The 21,547-nt window shown below is 37.1% G+C and overlaps 1 pseudogene; it reads right to left on the reverse strand.

Moving 5' to 3' along the window:
* Positions 1-441: 441 nt before the first annotated feature.
* Positions 442-21,547, reverse strand: part of LOC115433271 (60S ribosomal protein L34 pseudogene) — a 56,304-nt pseudogene continuing 35,198 nt past the window's right edge.

Raw genomic sequence — 21,547 nt, forward strand, 5'->3', positions numbered from 1 at the left:
ATTTTTTTTTCATTATTATTTTTTTAATGTATTTTTAAATTTTTTTAAAAATTAGTTTTATTTATTTATGTATTTATTTATTTATTTTTCAGAAGAAAATTTTCAATCGCATTGTTTTTTTCATGCCTAAAGAGGAATAAAAACACTCAGGAATAAATTTTGATGAAGGTTCTCATAATTCATGCATGAAAGGGTTAAACATTTCAGATCAGTAGATGGTTTTAGTTGTCGGTGTCAGTTTGGGTCTTTATGGGTTAATAGTAAACTGGCTCTCTCTACTTACACAGACATTTATCTTTACACCAGTGTTTTTCAACCTTGGGATCGGACCCTACCCCCACGGTTGCCTGGAATTCAAATGGGGTCACGTGAAAAATTTCTAGTAATTGATTTTATTATTATTATTTTTTTTGTTTTGTTTTGTTTTTTTTGTTTTTTTTGTTTTTTTTTTTGGTTGTTGAATTTTTATTTTAATTGTACAAACACATTTTACTTAGATTTCTGGCTCTGCGCCTGTGCCTTCAGCACCTTGACGACGATCTTCTGCTCCTCAATCAGGAAAGCACGCTTGATCCTGTCGCGCACACACTTGGCGCACATAGAACCACCATAAGCTCTGCTGACGTGCTTCTTGGTCTTGGAAAGTCTCATCAGAACCTGAGGTCTAACAGCAGGGATTCCATGCAGTCTTCCTGGGCAGATGCCACATGCTGACTTGGGGGCTTTGCCGACCTTCTTGGTGTACAGGTACACAATACGGTTACCAGGAGTCCGAGACAGCCTGGTTTTGTTGGAGGCGGTGTTGTAGGACAACCTACGACGGTAAGTCAGGCGCTGCACCTTCTTGAAGCTGCTGTCGCCGAAACCGGAAGAGCTCGCCGAAACCGGAAGAGTAATTGATTTTTTAAAAAAGTTACTAATAAATAATATTTTTTACTGATTCAGTATATATTTCATGATAATTAAAACATCACACGCTTTTCCTAATAAAAATCAAGTTCAAATAAAATGCAGTATATAATATCTGAGAGGGCACATCTTGATTGACTCCATCATGTGACCACGTGTGTCTTTCAAATGTTCATTGTGGTCGGTTTCAGATGCTGCAGCGCTTTCGTAATTCATAGTTTGAATTATATTGTTTGTTCAGTATTAATTGTCAGCCTTGTAAATCCAAGCTGGACTGACTGTACATATCCTGACCAAGGAAAATAAAATTCTCACTTTGTGCAGTAATCTACACCTGGCTTTTCTGCCTCCGTCCATAATAATATACATTATATAGACCAGGGGTGTCAAACTCATTTTAGTTCAGGGGCCACCATCAGCTAAATTTGATCTGAAGCGGGCCGAACCAATATAATAATACATAAATAATGTCAACTCTAAACTTTTCTCTATGTTTTACAGTGAAAAAAGTAAAATTACATTATGAAGATTTTTGCATCTACAAACTATCCTGTCAAACAATGTGAATAACATGAACAAATTGAAAAATATGTCATTTTAACAATATTCTGCCTCAGTTTATCATCTGCACATGTACATTATAACTTACAGATCACAGTGGATCTACAAACACACAAAACATTTAATAACAGGCAGAATATTGGTAAAATTGCATTTACTTCTCTTAAGACTTTTCAAGTTGTTCATATTTGTTCGGGTTATTTAGATATTTTTGCAATATTATACTTTGTTTTAGTGTAAAAACATGAAAATACTAAAATTTACAAAGAGAAAAATTTGGAGTTGTGAGTATTTATAGGTTATTATGACCCACTTGAGATTGAATTGGTCTGAATGTGGAACCTGAACTAAAATGATTGTGAATATCTTTGTGTAATTTTTGCATTTCACAAATTCCTCCCAAGGGCCGGACTGGACCCTTTGGCGGGCCAGATTTGGCCCCCAGGCCACATGTTTGACACCTGTGATATAGCCTAAATGTCCTCTAAAATTAATGTTTATTTGCAACATAGTATAGTAAACTATTACATGATCAAAAACAAATTAATTTTGGCAAAAAAAAAAAAAAGTCTCAGTTTTGAATGTCTGGTGTCGCCAGAAATATGTGACGTTAAAATGGGGTCAGGAGCTAAAAAAGGTTGGGGACCACTGCTTTATACTGTCACATAAGACCCTGACTCTCAAATAATGATTGTAATCTAGTCAAAATAACAATGGTGATGGACGTGGTTGCAATGATCACAACGACAGCCTTTGAAAAACTCATGCTAATAATAATAAATAGAAACGTTTTTAATTAACATATAGCATTAGTCATTAGTAAATATTTATATTCTCGCCGCAGTTATTGTGACACAATGGCTTTATTTATACAAACTCCATCTCAACAGCATTAAGGACTTTTATAGGTTTTAACATTTATATTTTTACTCATTACTATGCAAAAGTATGCAGCACAATGCACCAACATCTAATCATATCATCTGTTCCCTTGGGCCACTCTGTTTAAATGTGATTTTTTTTTTTTTTTTTTTTTTCCCCTTCACACGTTTTCATTAGAATGAGTTCTCGGGCATAAATAATGTTATATCATGCTTGCCATGTACGACAATTATTGTGTTTACATGCAACAGTATCCTGGTTATGAGGCTTATCTGGGTTTTGATCATATTTAAGATACAATGTTTACATGCAATAGATATGAATAATCTGGTTATTCATATGTGTACCAGTGGCGGCTGCTCGTCTTTCAGAGAGGGGAAGCTCATTGTCAGCTTACATAAAAATTTTTTTAAAAAAAGTCAAGTTATTTAACCCTTTCATGCACGAATTATGAGAACCTTAATCAACATTTATTTTCTGAGTGTTTTTATTCCTCTTTAGGCATGAAAAAAACAATGTGACTGAAAATTTTCTTATGAACCTATTTTTCATGGAGTTAAAAAAATGTCAGCTAGACACCATGTGTTTAATTTTGGAAGCAAAGAAACATGGATTTACTGATATATCATGTGAAAACTATGAAATAAAAACTTTTTTAATGCTGCTAATCTGCTGTTTTCTCACATTTTAACATACTCTAATACTAGTCATATTACTCACTTCATGGAAATAATATGCAAAAAAAAAAAAAAAAACAACTTTTTTGTTAAAAAAAAAACAAAACAGATAATTGCAGTTTAGTAACAATAAAAAGCAATTGATTTTTTTTTTTTTTTTAGTTTAGTTTATTTTGAATATGCAACAAGACAAAGTAATCTTACTTCGTCCTTAGGAAAAAAACAGGTAGAAAGAGGTCATGGAAGAAAACAAAAAAAACAAAACCTATACATATACATGACTTCATTTGCACATTCTGAAAGGAGTGCAGGAAGTAAAATTTATTTAATCCCACCCCTTCAACACTCAAACATGTTAGTGCAGATCAGGTTTATCTAGAACAGTAAAGTTACACTAATGGTATAAATTACAGTGTATGGGATGATGCATAAGCGTCCGCTGTGTTGACTGATATGGAACTAAAACAATAAAATCCATGAATATACAAGAGAACAGCTGGAGAAGAACTGTCCACTGTAGTGACCACTATGCATGAAAGGGTTAAACATAAATTCTTCCCTCCGTTCCATTTTAAGAAAATGGTCAGTGACCTTATCGTACCAAGTAAACAAGAAAATGTTGAAATTATGTTTAATTGAAACAAGGAAGTACAAAGAGTGTGTTTTATTTACAGTGCAAGAAATGAACGAGTAATTTCGTAGTGGTTTCTCTCTTGATTTCACAGCAGAATTTGCGACGGTATTAAACTGAACTGTGTCAGTGACGGAGTAGATCTCAAAACAGCTGTCAATCAAACGGGATTCAGCCTTTCGACTGATCCTCCAATCAGCACGTGGAAGCCTGGTGTCCAGCCTGGCCGAGCTCCGCCCACAGCTCCATTCACCCCCAGAGACGCCAAGTGTCTGGGGGCGGGACTACATCGTGGCATTTATCCAATTACTGTCCAGTTTTGAGGCAATGAAAAAAACTGCTCCACTCAGTCGCATTGAAGTGCATGGACGCTGGGCTTCTACGGACAAATGCACTGAGCAGAGGTCGTATGAGAAAACAGCGCAACGGGAATGTACGAGAAGTGAACAACATCGAGTCCAATGATTTGTGATAAAGCTGAGTCTGAATGAACTCGTCTGTGAGATGAATGTTCTAACACATTTGTAGTCAATGAAATGTCAACACAACCGTACATATTTGACCATTTAATTTTCGTAATTCTAGGGGAGGTCGAGCTTCCCTTGCAGTCTATGAGAAATCACCTCTGATGTGTAAAACATGATCTATACCAGTATCACAGTTACTGATTACTGCACACTGTTTGCACAGACACCTGGGATCCTTACGACCCAAACCTGCAGCTCAGTCTGACTTTTCTGTGAATGTAAACTGAATCTTGAATTAATATGACACTGACTACAAAAAAACACACGAGGCCACTTTGGCTTAGATCGTACTCACCTCTTTGAGTTTTATGTGTTTTTTTTTTTTGTTGCTGAGAATTGAAAGCCAAAGTAAAGTTGCAAAAGACTCTGTTTCTCATGTCACTATATAATTTCACTAATACTTGCATACATTAGTGCTGGATGATACCACACTTTTATGATTCGATACAAAACCAATTACTTTTTTGGCAAATATATTCAATACCGATACCTTCAGTGATTTTTAAAAATAAAATGTTACATATCACATGACAAATACTGTCGATTTGATAGCTTTAACCTTTTCATGCACAGTGGTCACTCCAGTGGACAGCTCTTCTATAGCTGTTCTCTTGTATATTCATGGGTTTTGTTGTTCTTTTCATTGTTTATTTTATTTTATTTTATTTTTTTTACACATATCTTTATTAAAGTTTTAAGACACTACATATCTTTTCTGACATGAATTGCTAAGATTATGTAGATCTCTCCTGAGCATAAACCCCCAGAGTCACAAGCCCTCTCCATAGCTTTCACACAATTTATCAGTAAATACATGTTTCTGTGCGTCAAAAATTAAACGTGTGGTGTCCAGCTGAGTGAACATTTTTGCAACTTCATGAAAAATAGGTTCATTAGACTTTTTTTTTTTCATTATTATTTTTTGTATACATTTTTTTTTAAATTTTAAAATAATTTATTTATTTATTTTTTTTTTAATGTATTTTTCAGAAGAAAATTTTCAATCGCATTGTTTTTTTCATGCCTAAAGAGGAATAAAAACACTCAGAAAAAATTTTTCGATTAAGGTTCTCATAATTCGTGCATGAAAGGGTTAATGTGCATGATCTTTGGTGGCCATTTTTTAAGCAATGAAATACATATAGAAAAACACATAAATAATAAATAATTAACATAAATATATATTCAAATATAAAAATAAACCACAAATGATAAATATGAATTACATAGAAATGTCAAAATAAAACAGAAATAATTAGCACGTATAAATTAAATAAAAATAGAAAAATTATACACATGAATAAAAAAAACAACAACATAATTTGGATGTATTCATTGAATACAATGAACTCCACAGACCTTTTTTTTTCAACAAGACCTACACATTTCAAATTTTTATAACAAAATGAAGTTATAAAAAAATAAAATGGATTGTTATTCTGGTGAAACTGGGCTAATTTTCAGGTGTTTTAAGGTTGCTCATGTTGTTGCAGTGTTGTACATTTTTACTACACAAACTACACTTTACTGTAGTTTTATCCACAGATGTACAGTACACCCACACCACACTCCTCTATCTTTCAGCCATGCTATTCTTTCAGACATGCACAGCTGCAGACTGAACTGTTACTAGCAGCTAAAAACAGCTGACTGGAATTGCCGCACTTCTGGTCACATGACATGAAATAAGTTACACTGTAAGATTCAGACATGACACAGGTGCTTTTGTTTCACATTTATTAATTAATATTGATACTTTATTAGCATAATTGATCCTCAAATGAGTAGTGTGTGTGTATCAATATATCAATACCACAGAAGAGATACGCCCACCGCTAACATACATGCACCTACATGCAGCTGCACATCTGTAATGTGCGTTCAGGCAGATCCATCCTGTTCCATGACTCATCTGTTCCCAATACGCTGTGAATATAAATTTGTATAGAAGAAAAAATGTGCTCACAGAGGTTACACTGTTGCCTCAAATGAAGGCACTGGCACGTCTGATAAGGGCTGTTATGTAATATAATATTTTGGGTTTACGTTGATAAGAGCAGAACAAACAGATTTCAGAGGAATAATATTTCTTTAATGTTTTCAACCATGACCTGACTTTTTCCTCTGTAAATATTGATAAAGCAGCATCCTGAAACCTGTATACAATAGACTCAAACAGACATTTTGATGCTTTTTTTCCAGCTAAACTATTGAATTCTTAAATTAGTAAAAGATAATACTCAGGTTTTTTCAACGCCTCTTAGCCTTCACATAGAAGACCTTGATACTTCCGTTATTGTTTCTGTTTCTGTTTTAGCACAGAAACGCTTCAGACAGGTATCAACGAAAGTCATAAAAAATTACTTGGTGTTTTTAGAGAGAAGTTCAGTGTTAGTCTGTCGAAACCAGGGCTTTGTGGGGTCAACTCCTGCGGTAGTCAGCACTATTGAAACTTTAAATGATTGTTCATGTTGGATATCAACATTTAAAACCAATACAAGAAAAAATGATATACAAAAAGAAAACACATTCGAAAAGGAGCAGGATGAAGTTCCATTTATATACTCCTGCCCCCTTACCCTACCTTTTTACTGACCATGTGGGCTCCCATAAGTAAGCTCAACAATATCTTACAGTTTCAATATCTAATTTTAGATTCAGATCCTTTATTGTCAGTATACAGTACATGCACCACACACTGAAATTTAACTTCTGCTTTTAACTCATCACTAGAACATGCGGGAAGGAACACTAGGAGCAGCAGGCATATCAGGCACCCGGGGAGCAAATGGGGGGGTTAAGTGCCTTGCACATCAGCCAACAACTTTTTGTGGCAGTCCGTGGAATCAAATCGGCAACCCTTTGGTCACAAACCGATTCTCCACCCGACTCTCCAGCTCTCTAGGCCATGGCTGCCTCCTAATACATATCAAAACTAGAAAAGCACTCGGAGAGCACAGACCTCCGCCAAGGCAGATCAGTACCCCCTCCCCCCATTCACCACCAAAATGTAATCATTTGTTCCTTATGCCAGTATCAAACATTTCCTATAAATTTCAGCAAAATCTGTTCATAGCTTATTGAGTAATCTTGTTAACAGACAGACAGATAAACAAACAAACAAACTAGAAAAGCACTCGGAGAGCACAGACCTCTGCCAAGGCAGATCAGTCCCCCCTCCCCCCATTCACCACCAAAATGTAATCATTTGTTCCTTGTGCCAGTATCAAACATTTCCTATAAATTTCATCCAAATCCGTTCATAGCTTTTTGAGTTATCTTGTTAACAGACAGACAGATAAACAAACAAACTAGAAAAGCACTCGGAGAGCACAGACCTCTGCCTAGGCAAATCAGTGACCCCCCATGTTTGTCTGTCTGTGTGCCAGATAACTCAAAATGTTATGGACGGATTTGGATGAAAATTTAAGGAAATGTTGATACTGGCACAAGGAACAAATGATTAAATTTTGGTGGTGATCGGGGGTGTGTGTGTGTGGGGGGGGGGGGGGCAGGGGGGCCCACTGATCTGCCTTGGCTGAGGTCTGTGCTCTCTTTTTTAGAAAAGCACTCGAAGCACATTTCCTGACATTTTCATCCAAATCCGTCCATAACTTTTTGAGTTATCTTGCACACAGACAGACAGACAAACAAACAGACAAAACAACGGTGACAAAAACATAACCTCCTTGGCGGAGGTAACTAGAAAAGCACTCGGAGAGCACAGACCTCTGCCAAGGCAGATCAGTCCCCCCTCCCCCCATTCACCACCAAAATGTAATCATTTGTTCCTTGTGCCAGTATCAAACATTTCCTATAAATTTCATCCAAATCCGTTCATAGCTTTTTGAGTTATCTTGTTAACAGACAGACAGATAAACAAACAAACTAGAAAAGCACTCGGCGAGCACAGACCTCTGCCTAGGCAAATCAGTGCCCGCCGCTGCCCCCCCCCCCATGTTTGTCTGTCTGTGTGCCAGATAACTCAAAATGTTATGGACGGATTTGGATGAAAATTTAAGGAAATGTTGATACTGCCACAAGGAACAAATGATTAAATTTTGGTGGTGATCGGGTGTGTGTGTGTGTGTGTGTGTGTGGGGGGGGGGGGGGGGCAGGGGGGCCCACTGATCTGCCTTGGCTGTGTCGGATAGAGGGTGGGAGGGAGTTCCAGAGGGTTGGGGCTGCGATGGAGAAAGCTCTGTCCCCCCCTCATAACATGAACAAATATGAACAACCTGAAAATTCTTTAGTAAGTTAAGTATAATGTTAACAATATTATGCCTTAGCTTATCGTTTATACATGTGAATCACAACTTAGAGATCACAGTGGATCTACAAATACACAAAACACTGACTAACAGGGAGAATATTATTAAAATTCCCATACTTCTCTTAAGAAATTTCAGATATTCACATTTTTTGTAAAAGGCTAGCCTGTAAATGTGAACATTTTTGTGTAATTTTACTTTTTTTTTTTTTTTTTTTTTTTACATTAAAACAGAGACAAATTTAATTATTTATAGGTTATTATGATAGTATTTAACTGGTCTGATCCACTTTAGACTGAAATGACCTAAAATGATTTTAACATCCTTGATTGTTAATATCTTCAGCGGAATTTTTGCATTTCACAAATTTATCTCAGGGGCCAGATTGAACCCTTTGGCGGGCCGGATTTGGCCCCCGGGCCGCATGTTTGACACCTGTGATGTAGAGCACAAGGTTCAGAATCACACAACTGAAGACAAAAACGTTTCAGTTATGAAATATACGACAGAGAAATAAATAGCAGATGCTAACATTAAGAGCTTTACTAAGAAGTAACGTTAGCCAAAACAATATGTAATTTAAGGTATGATTTTACGCAAGAATACAGCATAAATTAACGTTACCTGACACGAAATGGCAACCACAAATCCAGGTTTCGTTGCCTGGATTCCAGTTATTTCTACGAATTGCAGCGATCAGTCTGCTTCTTCTGTCTTTGGCTTTAGGTCGCCGCTAAAACGATAGCTCCGAGTGCTTTTTAAATCTATTTGCGCAATCAGTAGCACAACAGCTCTTCCCGATTTTTTAGATTGTTCTAAAGTTTTCGCAGTGTTCAAGCCAAAGCTGCTACTCATCTCCCTCTTTCTGCCACTCAGTGGATGTAACCGCGGTGACTTCCGCTAGCGGTGACGTCACATACATACCCTCTATTACTAGAAATTTCAGGTGACCCCATTTGAATTCCAGATGACCCCATGTGAGGTCCGGACCCCAAGGTTGAAAAACACTGATCTATGGATAAAGTAGGGACCGGCAACATGTTGGCCACCTAACATAATCAGGTTCCTCAAAACTGGACTGAGGGTTCATCCAGGATATTGTAATAAGGACACAGTATTTACATACATTATGTCCAAATCTGATCACACATACAGTGACAGACACGGACAGGAAGTTAAGTTTAGAATCTGCCTTCGACTTGTTGCTTCAATTCTAATGTCCCTCAACTTTTAATAGGTGGAAAAAGTGCTGTTCTACTGTGCTGTTTTGATGGCCTCCTCCTTTGGGCCAAGCCAGGGAAATGACCATTGTGGACACAGGTTGTTGACCAAAGGCAATCTCCCCTTTGTGGCCAAATAGCCCACAGAGATGTAAACATTACATGGAAGAATGGCCTACTGATCGACCTCAGAGATTGCAAAGTGAAGGTCAATGGTTTGTCCAACAGCCTATCAGAGGAGTGTGTGTGTGACTGTCTGAGTGTGTATGTGTCAGAATGGGAGTGAATGGGATTGCAGAGAGGTGGAGGGGTACAACGATGGTAAATTGAACCACCCAGTTTAGAAAAGGACTTAAAAGTAACTGTCACAAAGGATAAGCTTGATTTCTTCACTGCTGCATACCTTTGGTAAAACACACACATGCATCCACGTTCACACTCACAATGGCCACAACAGGCCGCAGGTGTTTCTGCTGATATCTATGATGTGATCTCACTTCACGGATGCGCAGTTGTCTGTAAAGTGAGATATAACCGCCATTATGCTCCATAAAATCCATGTTGTATCCAGACTTCTGCATAACACGGCTGCTATTTTAAACCTAATCTCTCTAAATCAGTCTGAAAGTAAATTTAATCCTTCAAAATAAGGTTACAAATATCCAATCCAGTAGTTTTGAGCGATGTTGCTTTTTGTTGCTCATTTTCAGTCCATGTTATTTTGCGCTTTTGCCTTCAGGGACATTCATTTCTTCCACGTAAGTACCAGAAACTTTAATCAATTGCGACAATTACAGTCCTGCTACCTTATTTTTAAGTTAATAAGACATTGTATGGATACGGGCACAGACTAAGTCCCTTCAAACCTGGGAGGAAATGAGCACCATTTTCATAACTCACTCGGTTTTGCTTTGCAATTATGCCCCCTGTACCGACACATGCCGCATCGTTCTGCATGTAAATTCAATTCAGGCGATAAGAGTACCTTATGAATATACAGTTAATTGGCAGCAAATTCCCTGTTCAATATTCAATCGTTCTGCAATTACTGGAGAAATCACAATGGCTTATTTCTTTTCTCTCTCTGTCTATCTGTCTTTCTCTTTCTCGGAAATAGAGAACAGGACAAATACCAAAACAACTCTTCCTTGAGCTGTATCACTTAAATAGAAAGAGAAAATGAATAGGAACAAATACAAAAAAAAAGAAAGGGAAAAAAAGAAAGATAAAAGGGAGAAGTGATCAAGGAGGAATTTGTGGCTCTTGCCTTCTGGTGCTGTGTGCACATGGCTGAATCTGAGGGAGATTGCAGGCGACACAGCGTCTATGAGAGATCAAAGAGGTTCCTTGCTTTGCTTTGCATACCTCAAACACTATCAATAATGCATTTCCTACCTGCTGCGCACAGGAACCTGAGCACAAGCACGTACACATTCACTGAAAAAACATGCACACATATAATGGCCTACAGCAGTAACTGGCATTAAACTATAGTGTCCAGTGTGCAATCCAGGAGCTGAGATATATGCAGGATGACAGCTACCTCTGGGCTAGTGAAAGCTGCTAAAGGTAGGTGAGAACAAGCATGGGCATGTTAACACAACTAGAATCATTGACCTGTATGACACTCATCATTTGTCTGGGTCTAAAACATCTATAGGTGTAAAATAACTGAGGACTGATCAGGTCCAAGTTAACCCAGTTCAGACTAAGGCCGTGTCAACACCAAACCGCATCTTTTCCTATCTGATCGTTTTCTTTGTCGTTTTTAAAAAAGTGCTCCGTAAACAGTCTTTTCAGGAAATATCTGCGTCTGCACGAAACAACTGAAAACAATGTAGTACTGATGATAGAAAAATTCTGTGATGTACTCTGAGACAAAAGACGGAGTCACTGAATTCTGGAATCAGAAGATTTTACTTGCAAGGAGTCAAGTACAGGGTGACACAAAAAAACGGGAACTTTTTAACAATCCAATAAAACCAAGAGTGATGGAAGAAAAATATTTTATTCATAGTAATTGAAACCTTAAAACATGCCATTTAAGAAACAATGATGGAATTTTCATTTTTTAAAAATTACCTTCTTGTAGATGGCGTCCTCCTGTACGAATGCATTCTTGAAATCTGCTGTTGAGATTCCTCATTGACCGCTGCAACATCTCAGCTGGGATACTGTGAATTTCATCCTGAATTCTCTGTTTTAACTCATCCAGAGTTCTTGGTCGAGTCGTGTACACTTTACTCTTGAGATAGCCCCACAAGAAAAAATCACAAACGGACAAATCTGGCAATCTAGGGGGCCAGGGAACGTTACCGAATCTTGAGATCACACGGTTACCGAACAATTCTCGCACAGCCGTCAATGGGTACTAAAATGGGGGTGTGTTTACTTGCTCAAGGTCACTGTCTCGCAGTGCTGCCACTTGCTCATGTCTGCCAATACGCACTTCAAAAATTCCCATTTTTTTGGGTCACCCTGTAATTTTATAAAAATGAAAATTCCATCATTGTTTCTTAAATGGCATGTTTTAAGGTTTCATTTATTATGAATAAAATATTTTCCTTCCATCACTCTTGGTTTTATTGGATTGTTAAAAAGTTCCCATTTTTTTTGTGTCACCCTGTACATACAGTGAGATGCAGCAGTTGACTGACTATCAACAGGAAGTTCAAGATCTTATGAAAGAACATGAATATTACAATCACTGGACCAAGTGTACAAATATTATGACGTTGATCAGGTTCACTATTGGTTTAGGTATTCAAAACACAGTGATGCATGGGTTCAGTGACCGCGTCTGTACTCTTCCTCCACCGGCCCCATGGCCTGATCTCCTCAAGGGAAGCAGCCTGGTCTGGTCCCAAACTGGATGGACAACAAGTACGCTTTGGTCCCAAACTAGAACAAAACAAACAGATAGCAAAGAACTGGTAGACATATCCTGAGTGGATATGTCCGAGCATTCTTGCAAAATGTCATCATAACCCATCCATGACTTGTGCTCTGGACACCTGGTATTTACAGGATATAGTCTAATAGCCTAATTTTTCCAACAACTGATGCCAGACCTGTATGTGGCGTTGTAATGCTCTCACAAAAAACAAAGAAGAAGATGTGGAGCCTGCACATAAAGCTTGCATGGTTCTACCACAGGGGTCTCAAACTCATTGTCTTTCAGGGGCCACATTCAGCCCAATTTGATCTCCAGTGGGCCGAACCAGTAAAATAATAACATAACAACCTTTAATAATGATAAGTCTAAATATTTGTCGTTGTTTTAGTGCAAAAAAAAACCCATTAAATTATGAAAATGCTTAGTTTTATAAAATATCCTAACAAAAAAGATGTGAATAACCTGAAAAAAAGTGAAATTTCTTAAGAAAAATAAGTGCAATTTTAACAAGAAAAGCACTCGGAGCGTGCAGACCTCCGCCAAGACAGATCTGCCCCCCCTTCGATCACCGCCAAAATTTAATCATTTGTTCCTTGCACCAGTATCAACATTTCCTGATAATTTCATGAAAATCCGTCGTTAACTTTTTGAGTTATCTTGCTAACAAACAAACAAACAAACACACAAAACAAAGTGATCACAATACCTCCTGGTGGAGGTAACAATATTCTGCCTCACCTTATCATTTCTACATGTGCATTATGAATCAGATCTATAAAGACACTTAACACTGAGTAACAGGCAGAAAATAGTTAAAATTGTGCTTAATTTTCTTTAGACATTTCAGGTTGTTCATATTTGTTCAGATTCTTCACATTTTATTGTTACAGGATAGCTTGGAAATGTTAATGTTTTCAGAATTTAATGTTATTTTTGCACTAAAACAAAGACAAAAATTTGAAGTTGTCATTATTTATAGGCATAGTGTAATATGATTTTTTCACATCAAACCAAAAAGAAAATCTGAAGTCATTCTTTTTTGTCAGTTATTCTGCTGTTATTATTTATTTATTTATTTGTTTATTTATTTATTTATTTATTATTTGACTGTAGATAATATTGGTCTGTATGTGGAACCTGAATTAAAATGAGTTCCACAGCCTTGATTGTGGAATTTTTGCATTTTGCAAATTCATCCCACAGGCTGGATTGGAACCTTTGGCAGGCCGCATTTAGCCCCTGGGCCGCATGTTTGAGACCCCTGTTCTACCGGGTCTGATCGAATATTACCTCCTGGGTGCCCTTCTGGTTAGCGGTGTGCGATATTGCATACTTGGGTATCAATCCAATACCAAGTAAATACAGGGCCGGTATCACTGATATCGATACCAATGTGTTTCAATAATTAAGGTGGATGCGTCATCGAATTGTTAAATCTCAATTAATTTTCATGACCCTTAAGTGTTTTGTGTTGTTTCCTTTTTTATTATTAAACAGTTAAAACCCAAAACAAAGTGCACAAAATGATCACCGGTAAACAAATTAAAACTAGGGCTGGGCAAGTTAACGCGTTATTACCGCGTTAACGCATTCATTAAATAACGCCGACAATTTTTTAAAATCTCACGTTAATGCCGTTTTATTATTGTTCTGCCTTTCAAGCAAGTCTTAGTTCATTTATACATACAGACTCTTATTTTGAGTATGTATGTATCAATCATTCTGTTGTTTGCTAAATAATTTCACATGCAAACGTGCCGTTAGAAACATGTTTATGACGTTATTTTGGATGTGTTTATTACAATGTGTTATTAACATGTTTAGACTAATTCGTTTATGCAAGCAGTCGGAGATGGGTTGCTAATTCTATATTCATGTTAAGTTTATGTAAATTCATTGGTTGTGTTGAAATATATGCCAGCCTTTGAACTAACCTTTACTTATTTACGATGTGATTGTTGTATTAGCAGTTAATTTAAGTTTATAATAATTACATCTATGCATTCTCCGTGAATATGCATATCATTAATAGACATAACTAACTGATTTATTTTTGTCTTTATTTTATTGGTTACTTCCTTCTTATGTCTGAACTGACTACAGTTACACCGAAAGGATAAAACATACATTAGCGCAACTTATTCCGACCACTAGAGGGCCCCCTTTGCTCGCTTTGAACACCTGATCGTCACATATTATTGGGCTTATTAGTATTAGTACTTATTAGTGGGTTTAAGACTCCTGTCAGTCACTCACAAGCGGAAATAAACTGGTGGGAACATAAACATGGAGAAAAGTAGCGGTCTTTTCCATGGACATTTTCATTTTAAATGTCTTCAGATGGTGGGGTTGAGAAGGAAACAGTTGTTTATAAACACTGCAGTGTGGAATTATTTTTATCACCAGAGTACTTCCAGTCTGAAATATCACTTAAAGGCAATACATGCTGTTGATGCCGGCAACCCCCCCCCCCCCCCCCCCCAAAAAAAATAACTATGCAATTAATCACGATTAATCGCAGAAATCCACACAAGTAATTGTGATTAAAAATTTTAATCGCTGCCCAGCACTAATTAAAACAAATAATTTTTTTTCAGGTAGTGTTCAGAAACTGCAATACAAAAATTAACCCTTTCATGCACGAATTATGAGAACCTTAATCAAAAATTTTTTCTGAGTGTTTTTATTCCTCTTTAGGCATGAAAAAAACAATGCGATTGAAAATTTTCTTCTGAAAAATAAATAAATAAATAAATAAATAAATAAATAAAAAATTGTTTTAAAATTTTAAAAAAATGTATACAAAAAATAATAATGAAAAAAAAAAAGTCTTATGAACCTATTTTTCATGAAGTTGCAAAAATGTTCACTCAGCTGGACACCACATGTTTAATTTTTGACGCACAGAAACATGTATTTAGTGATAAATTGTGTGAAAGCTATGGGGAGGGCTTGTGATTCTGGGGGTTTATGCTCAGGAGAGATCTACATAATGTTAGCAATTCATGTCAGAAAAGATATGTAGTGTCTTAAAACTTTAATAAAGATATGTGTAAAAAAAAAACAAACAAAAAAAAAACATGAAAAGAACAACAAAACCCATGAATATACAAGAGAACAGCTATAGAAGAGCTGTCCACTGGAGTGACCACTGTGCATGAAAGGGTTAAATCCAAATTATCTGTACCTTATGGCCTTTTTAAATAATTCAGCTTGCTGTTGTCTCATTTTCAGTCTGAAAATATAACCACAAATATAACCACTATTCATCCATGCCATTCTTCTGCTCCATGTCTCAGTCTGTGCATGTGTTGTGCTGGTGGGCGGGCACATCTGAGCCGGCGGCTTGTTTTTTTGCTTTACGCCGCTGAGTCACATGACGGCACGACATCAAAACACAAGAGGGGGAAGAACCAAAGTGTGTCTGCTCTGAGCTACAACAGAAGCGGCGAGTCCGGCGACCTGGCTGTTACCTCTTTGATGAAACCGCAGCAATGTGTACAAGAGAAAAACTGAAACTAAAGTATCAATCTCACCACGCTAGCATCAATCTGATACCGATACAGACTTATTATTGATAATATCGATATTTGATACCACCACTACTTCTGGTTGCCCCTCTCCACGGTAGATCCAAGAGCATGTAGTGAATATTGTTAGCTATGGTTGTTTGTTACTCATTGTAATGAAAGCGTAACCGAAGATTTTGATTCAGTTTGTCCACTAAGCTCAATAGTGGTTGTAGCATGAGCACTTCTCTGTAGTTCGCTGTTGTTGTTGTTGTTGTTGTTGTGAAGTGGCATCTGGCTTCTGGGGTGAAAGGTTAGAGAGGTGGGGCTATAACATCATTGTTTTAGCAAAGTTGTGGTTTGGTCGTACAGATGAAAACACGAATAGATAATCAAAATTATCCACTCTGGGACCCAGTTTCAAAAAGTTGCGGTGTCAGTGACTAAAAACGCTGGTTCTGTGTGGATGAAAGGCCTATCCGATACAAAACTTTTGTGGATACGACGGAAACTGCCTTCATATGGACAGGACCTGAAGCTTTACAATAAGACAACACCATTTAATACAGGGGTGTCAAACATGAGGCCCTGTCCAAATACAGCCTACCTAGGGTTCCAATGAATTTGTGAAATACAGAAATTACACTTAAGATATTCACAATAATTTTAGCTCAGGTTCCACATACAGACCAGGAAACATATTGTCTTAGAGTCTGGTTTTGACCAACTCTATATGTAAAGTGTCATGGGATAACTTTTGTTATGATTTGGCGCTATATAAATAAAATTTGATTGATTGATTGATATTATCATCATAACCTATAAATACTCACAACTTCAAATTTTTCACTTGTTTCAATGTAAATATTTTACTTTAATTTTCCTGTATTTACACTAAAACAAACTTTTTAAAAACACCTAAATATCCTGAACAAATATGAAAAACCTGAATGTCTTGAGAGAAGTGCAATTTAATAATAAAAAAAGTGTAATTAAAGTGTAATTTTAACAATATTCTGCCTGTTACTAATTTTTTTGTGTATATTTAGATGGACTGTGATCTGTAAATCAATGCACATGTGTGAATTATAAACTGATGCAGAATATTGTTAAAATTGCACTTATTTTTCCTAAGAAATTTGAGGTTGTTCATGTTATTCCCATTGTTTTAAAGAACAGTTTGTAGGGGTAAACATTTTCATCATGTAAGGAAAGTTTGTAGTGGACATTATTTTTATATAGGTATGTTATTATTGTACCAGTTTGGCCCACTTCAGACCAAATTTGGCTAAATTTGGCCCCTGAACTAAAATGAGTTTGACACCCATGATTTACCATATTGGAGCAGAAAATAGCAATGACATGAACTGGCTCTCCTCAGCTTAGCTCAAACAGTTGATGGCATCTCCTGTGACTCAGCTTGTCAAGGCGCCAGTCGCTGATTTTAGAACAGCGACTGGCATCATATACAGTGTTTTTCCCAGTATTTATTATGAGCTGTAGCTCACCTGTCGCCAAGTGGTGCGACGTTGTGTTTCAGTGACACCAGCTCTAAACAATAGAACTCCTCCGGAAATAGAGGAGATGCTAGGGGATACTCAATGTTAAAAAAGTAGCAGTAGCAAGTATATGCTACAAATCATATCCTGCCACCAAAAAGTCTGAAAAGGTGGGAGTTAGAATGAAGCATAGGGCTGCAGCGTGAACATGAGTCACTGTCTCATCTAGTTGGATTTGTATAAATCATCGACTGTGTAAAGATAGAGGTTGTTATGTCACTTCCTACTTCTGTTCAGAAGTTAAGCCAACATACACTGGTCATGGGATGTTCTGCGATGGTTCCTGTGTTATGGTCTTCACAGTCATGTTCTGTGTGGTAGAGAAGCAAGAATGTCACATGCACAGGCCGGTCACCTGCTTGGTTCCCAGGCATGTGTCCAATGAATGTAGGTCCTTAACCCTTTATCGGGCAAGTGACTATTTTTGGTAATTTCCACACACCTTACAAGACAGAGACAGCAACAGTTCCAGTGAGGACAGTGAGTCAACAATCTCAGGTTCAATGTGGTCTACAGGGTCTGTAAGGTCCACCTCCGCATGAACAGTGAGTGTACCTGCTTTGTTAGGTACCATGAAGTAATGGTACTAATGTAAGGAATGATGTTCAAAGGGTTAATGTGGATGTGGACAGGGGTCTGGATCAGCACTTATGTTGGTCTAATGTTCTAGAAGTGATGTTCTAATGTTCTAAAATATACATTCCTTCCACATTATGTGCGTTTTTCTTGTATTTTTATACATACTTACTGGATTTTTTTTCTTTTTCAATGTTTGCCTCTTGGGCGCTTTCACACAGCGTACTCAAGTCCGTACCGTACTTGGATACGCTCACACCTTTCCTGCAGATGTTGGGTGATTTCTTTTGGTTTGTTTGCTTAGGCGCCAGCTGTCACTCACTTACCTGTCTCCAGCCTTATTTAGCCTTTCTTTTGTAATATGTGCATGGATTGGTCTTTTTAAAAGAAAAGAGAATTTCTAATGGCAAAATAAACTAATTTATATATTTTTCAATCACGTCTCATGCCCTGTTTTTGGAGCCAACTTACCTGCGTGCCTTATATTTCCTTTTATTCTCCAGGTGCAATTCCTGGGGTGGCGTTGTCGGTTCCTTTTGTTATATTAATTTGTACCATTTGGTTCATTTGATTAGTTCCAGTCGCCAATTATTAAATATTAGTTTATATTCTCATTAGGCCCTTTTTCCTTCACCGCATGTCCCCCTAGGCCGCCACATTTTGGCAGTTCACAAGCACATACTGCGGCCCGTGCCCGAGTACGAGTGGATGTTACAGGGCCGAAACAGTAGGTGGCGATATGAAAGGAATTCTGTCACTATCCAACAAACGTGGAAGTCAAAAGAAGACATGCTCTTACGTCATCAACCGAACAACTGTTCTGTTCACGGGCAATACTTTTCTGTTAGCCTGTTTGAGGCAAAGTGAAGAAGTTGTCATTGTCCCTGTTATATCACTAAGTGGTTCGGTCAATAAGGTGATCCCGGGCTGTGCGGATCCGAGGCTTTTTCAGGAGACAACAGGATATCTATGGTCTCGTGGTGATTACGTCACTTCCGTTGTCGGAGTGGTGATTAGGTCACGTCCGGTCTCTGGCACAGATCGCTTTCACACTGCAAAGTACCGTGCTAGAGTCCACACAGTCCATACCCAGGACTACCTTCTCAACTGGACTCGGGCACAGTACTCAAGCACGAAATGTTTGCATTCACATTGATAAAATTCAGTAAACTTTCTGGTCAAACGTACTCAGATACAGACTTGGGAACGCAGTGTGAAAGCGAGGTTACAGGCAAGAAACCAAATATGGTAACTTCACTGACCTTAATTTTCTACATGACAATAAAAAAATGACATAAATTAATAGTCTTCTCATGTCCTCCAGTAACACACTACGGTTGAATGTTTGAATTTCATAGTATTTCTATAAGTGCCCTATAAAGGGTTAACCCTTCGATCACTAAGGCGTCCTAGTGGTTCCCCTGGTAGAACACATACCACATAGGCTGAGGCCACATCACTTCACGACAGGCTTGTTTTTTAAATATTGAAACTATTTACTTCATGTCATTCCCAAATTTCTACACATTTCCTGTTTCTCCCCACAAAATTCCCCAAACAAATTCCATACATACAGGGTGGGGAAGCAAAATTTACAATATTTTGAGGCAGGGATTGAAAGACAGTGTATGACCAATTAGTTTATTGAAAGTCATGAGAATTTAAATCTTCAAATCATATTTTACTGCATTTCTAACGGTCTTGTTGTCTACCTCAAGTTCAATTGCCATTTTTCTCATGGATTTGGTTGGATCCTTTAGGATTTTGGATTTCAGAGCTTTAATAAAAGCTTGGGTACGTTTTTTTGTTGCTTCCTGCACTTCCAGACTTTCTCGTAATAGTTTTGCTCATAGTCATTCTCTTCTTTCCATTATAAACAGTCTTTATGGACACTCCAACTATTTTTGAAATCTCCTTTGGTGTGACGAGTGCATTCAGCAAATCACACACTCTTTGATGTTTGCTTTCCTGATTACTCATATGGCAAAAGTTTCTGAAAAGGTATGGATAATAGTGTTAGGTATGATTATGACATCAATATATGTTTGGTTTCAAAACAATTGACGTAGTGCCTGCTGAGAAAAAACAACTAAATGTTCATCGTACATTTTGCTTCCCCACCCTGTACGTAAATCACTAATGTTAGTAAGTCATGTTAATTATAAGAGTAACTAACTTGATAGATCGGCACATCTCTAGTTGTTGAAAAAAATTTTTAAAAATCCCAGTCACCTTTGGGAATAATTTTGGATGTCTACTTTAAATTTTTAGTTTCATCAAAGCAGAATAATATGAAGAGGTATGATTTATAAATGACCTGTTCTGCAGCTCACCACTAGGGGAAGACCTTCTGGCTTTAAATATGACATTATGACTTTTATATTTTCATAGATTTCTTGGTAGTAGTTGCAAGTTTCAAGCTGTCTCACTCTGTTTCTTTTGGGTATTATGTTCTTTCAATGATCTTTTCACTTATTTATACATTCTTCTGTGTGATTGTGATCGATAGGAAGGGTAAAACATACAAAGATTTTTCATCCCCATCAGATATGATACATTTGGACGTTCAGAGGCTTTTGTGGTGAATGTGGAAACATCATCATCTTCTGCAACATTGGTTTACCAATAAAATCCATGTAATTTGACAAATGACATGAGTTGTAGATGCTTTTATGTTCAATTAATGATCTGGTTTGCTGAAAAAATTACTTTTTCATCAGTTTTCTAATGACCTTTGACCTTTTATGAATATCAATATGGTCAGTAAATTAAATATAGGAAAATACAAAAGGCAGAGGATAGCCTTATAATAAAAGATGATAAATCACTTAAGAAATGTTGAACATTTGGAACTTACTACAGATATAATTTTAAGCCTTTTAGAGTTAAACAGATTAAAAACATGAAGATTAGTAGTAATATACTAATAAATATTTTTATATTGTATTCAATATTGTGTTATTGTTAGTTTATAAGACATGTTTGCCTGTCTATGAAATGACTTTGTAGGGAGACACCATCAAAACAAAAACAAAAATTGACTTGGGTTTGTCCGTACACTTTTTTTTTTTTTTTTTTTTCTATTTATTGAGTCTGTGACCTTTCGAGTGCAGGAGTGTGTGTCTAATTACCCTGCATCCTTGTCACCTAAGGTGGAGGTATTTATTGCTGGCTTGTCTGCTCAGCCAACGATATTGATCAAACTAAGAATGATCAATGAGTTTTGTGCATCCTATCGAGTGTTAACACTAATTTTTCCACTGAATATACTGTAGGTGATATTAAACTTGCAGAAGGGACTACTTAATGGTTTATTTTGCACCTTCTAG

This window comes from Sphaeramia orbicularis, chromosome 14 (assembly GCF_902148855.1).
Source record: "Sphaeramia orbicularis chromosome 14, fSphaOr1.1, whole genome shotgun sequence".
NCBI classification, from domain to species: Eukaryota; Metazoa; Chordata; class Actinopteri; order Kurtiformes; family Apogonidae; genus Sphaeramia; species Sphaeramia orbicularis.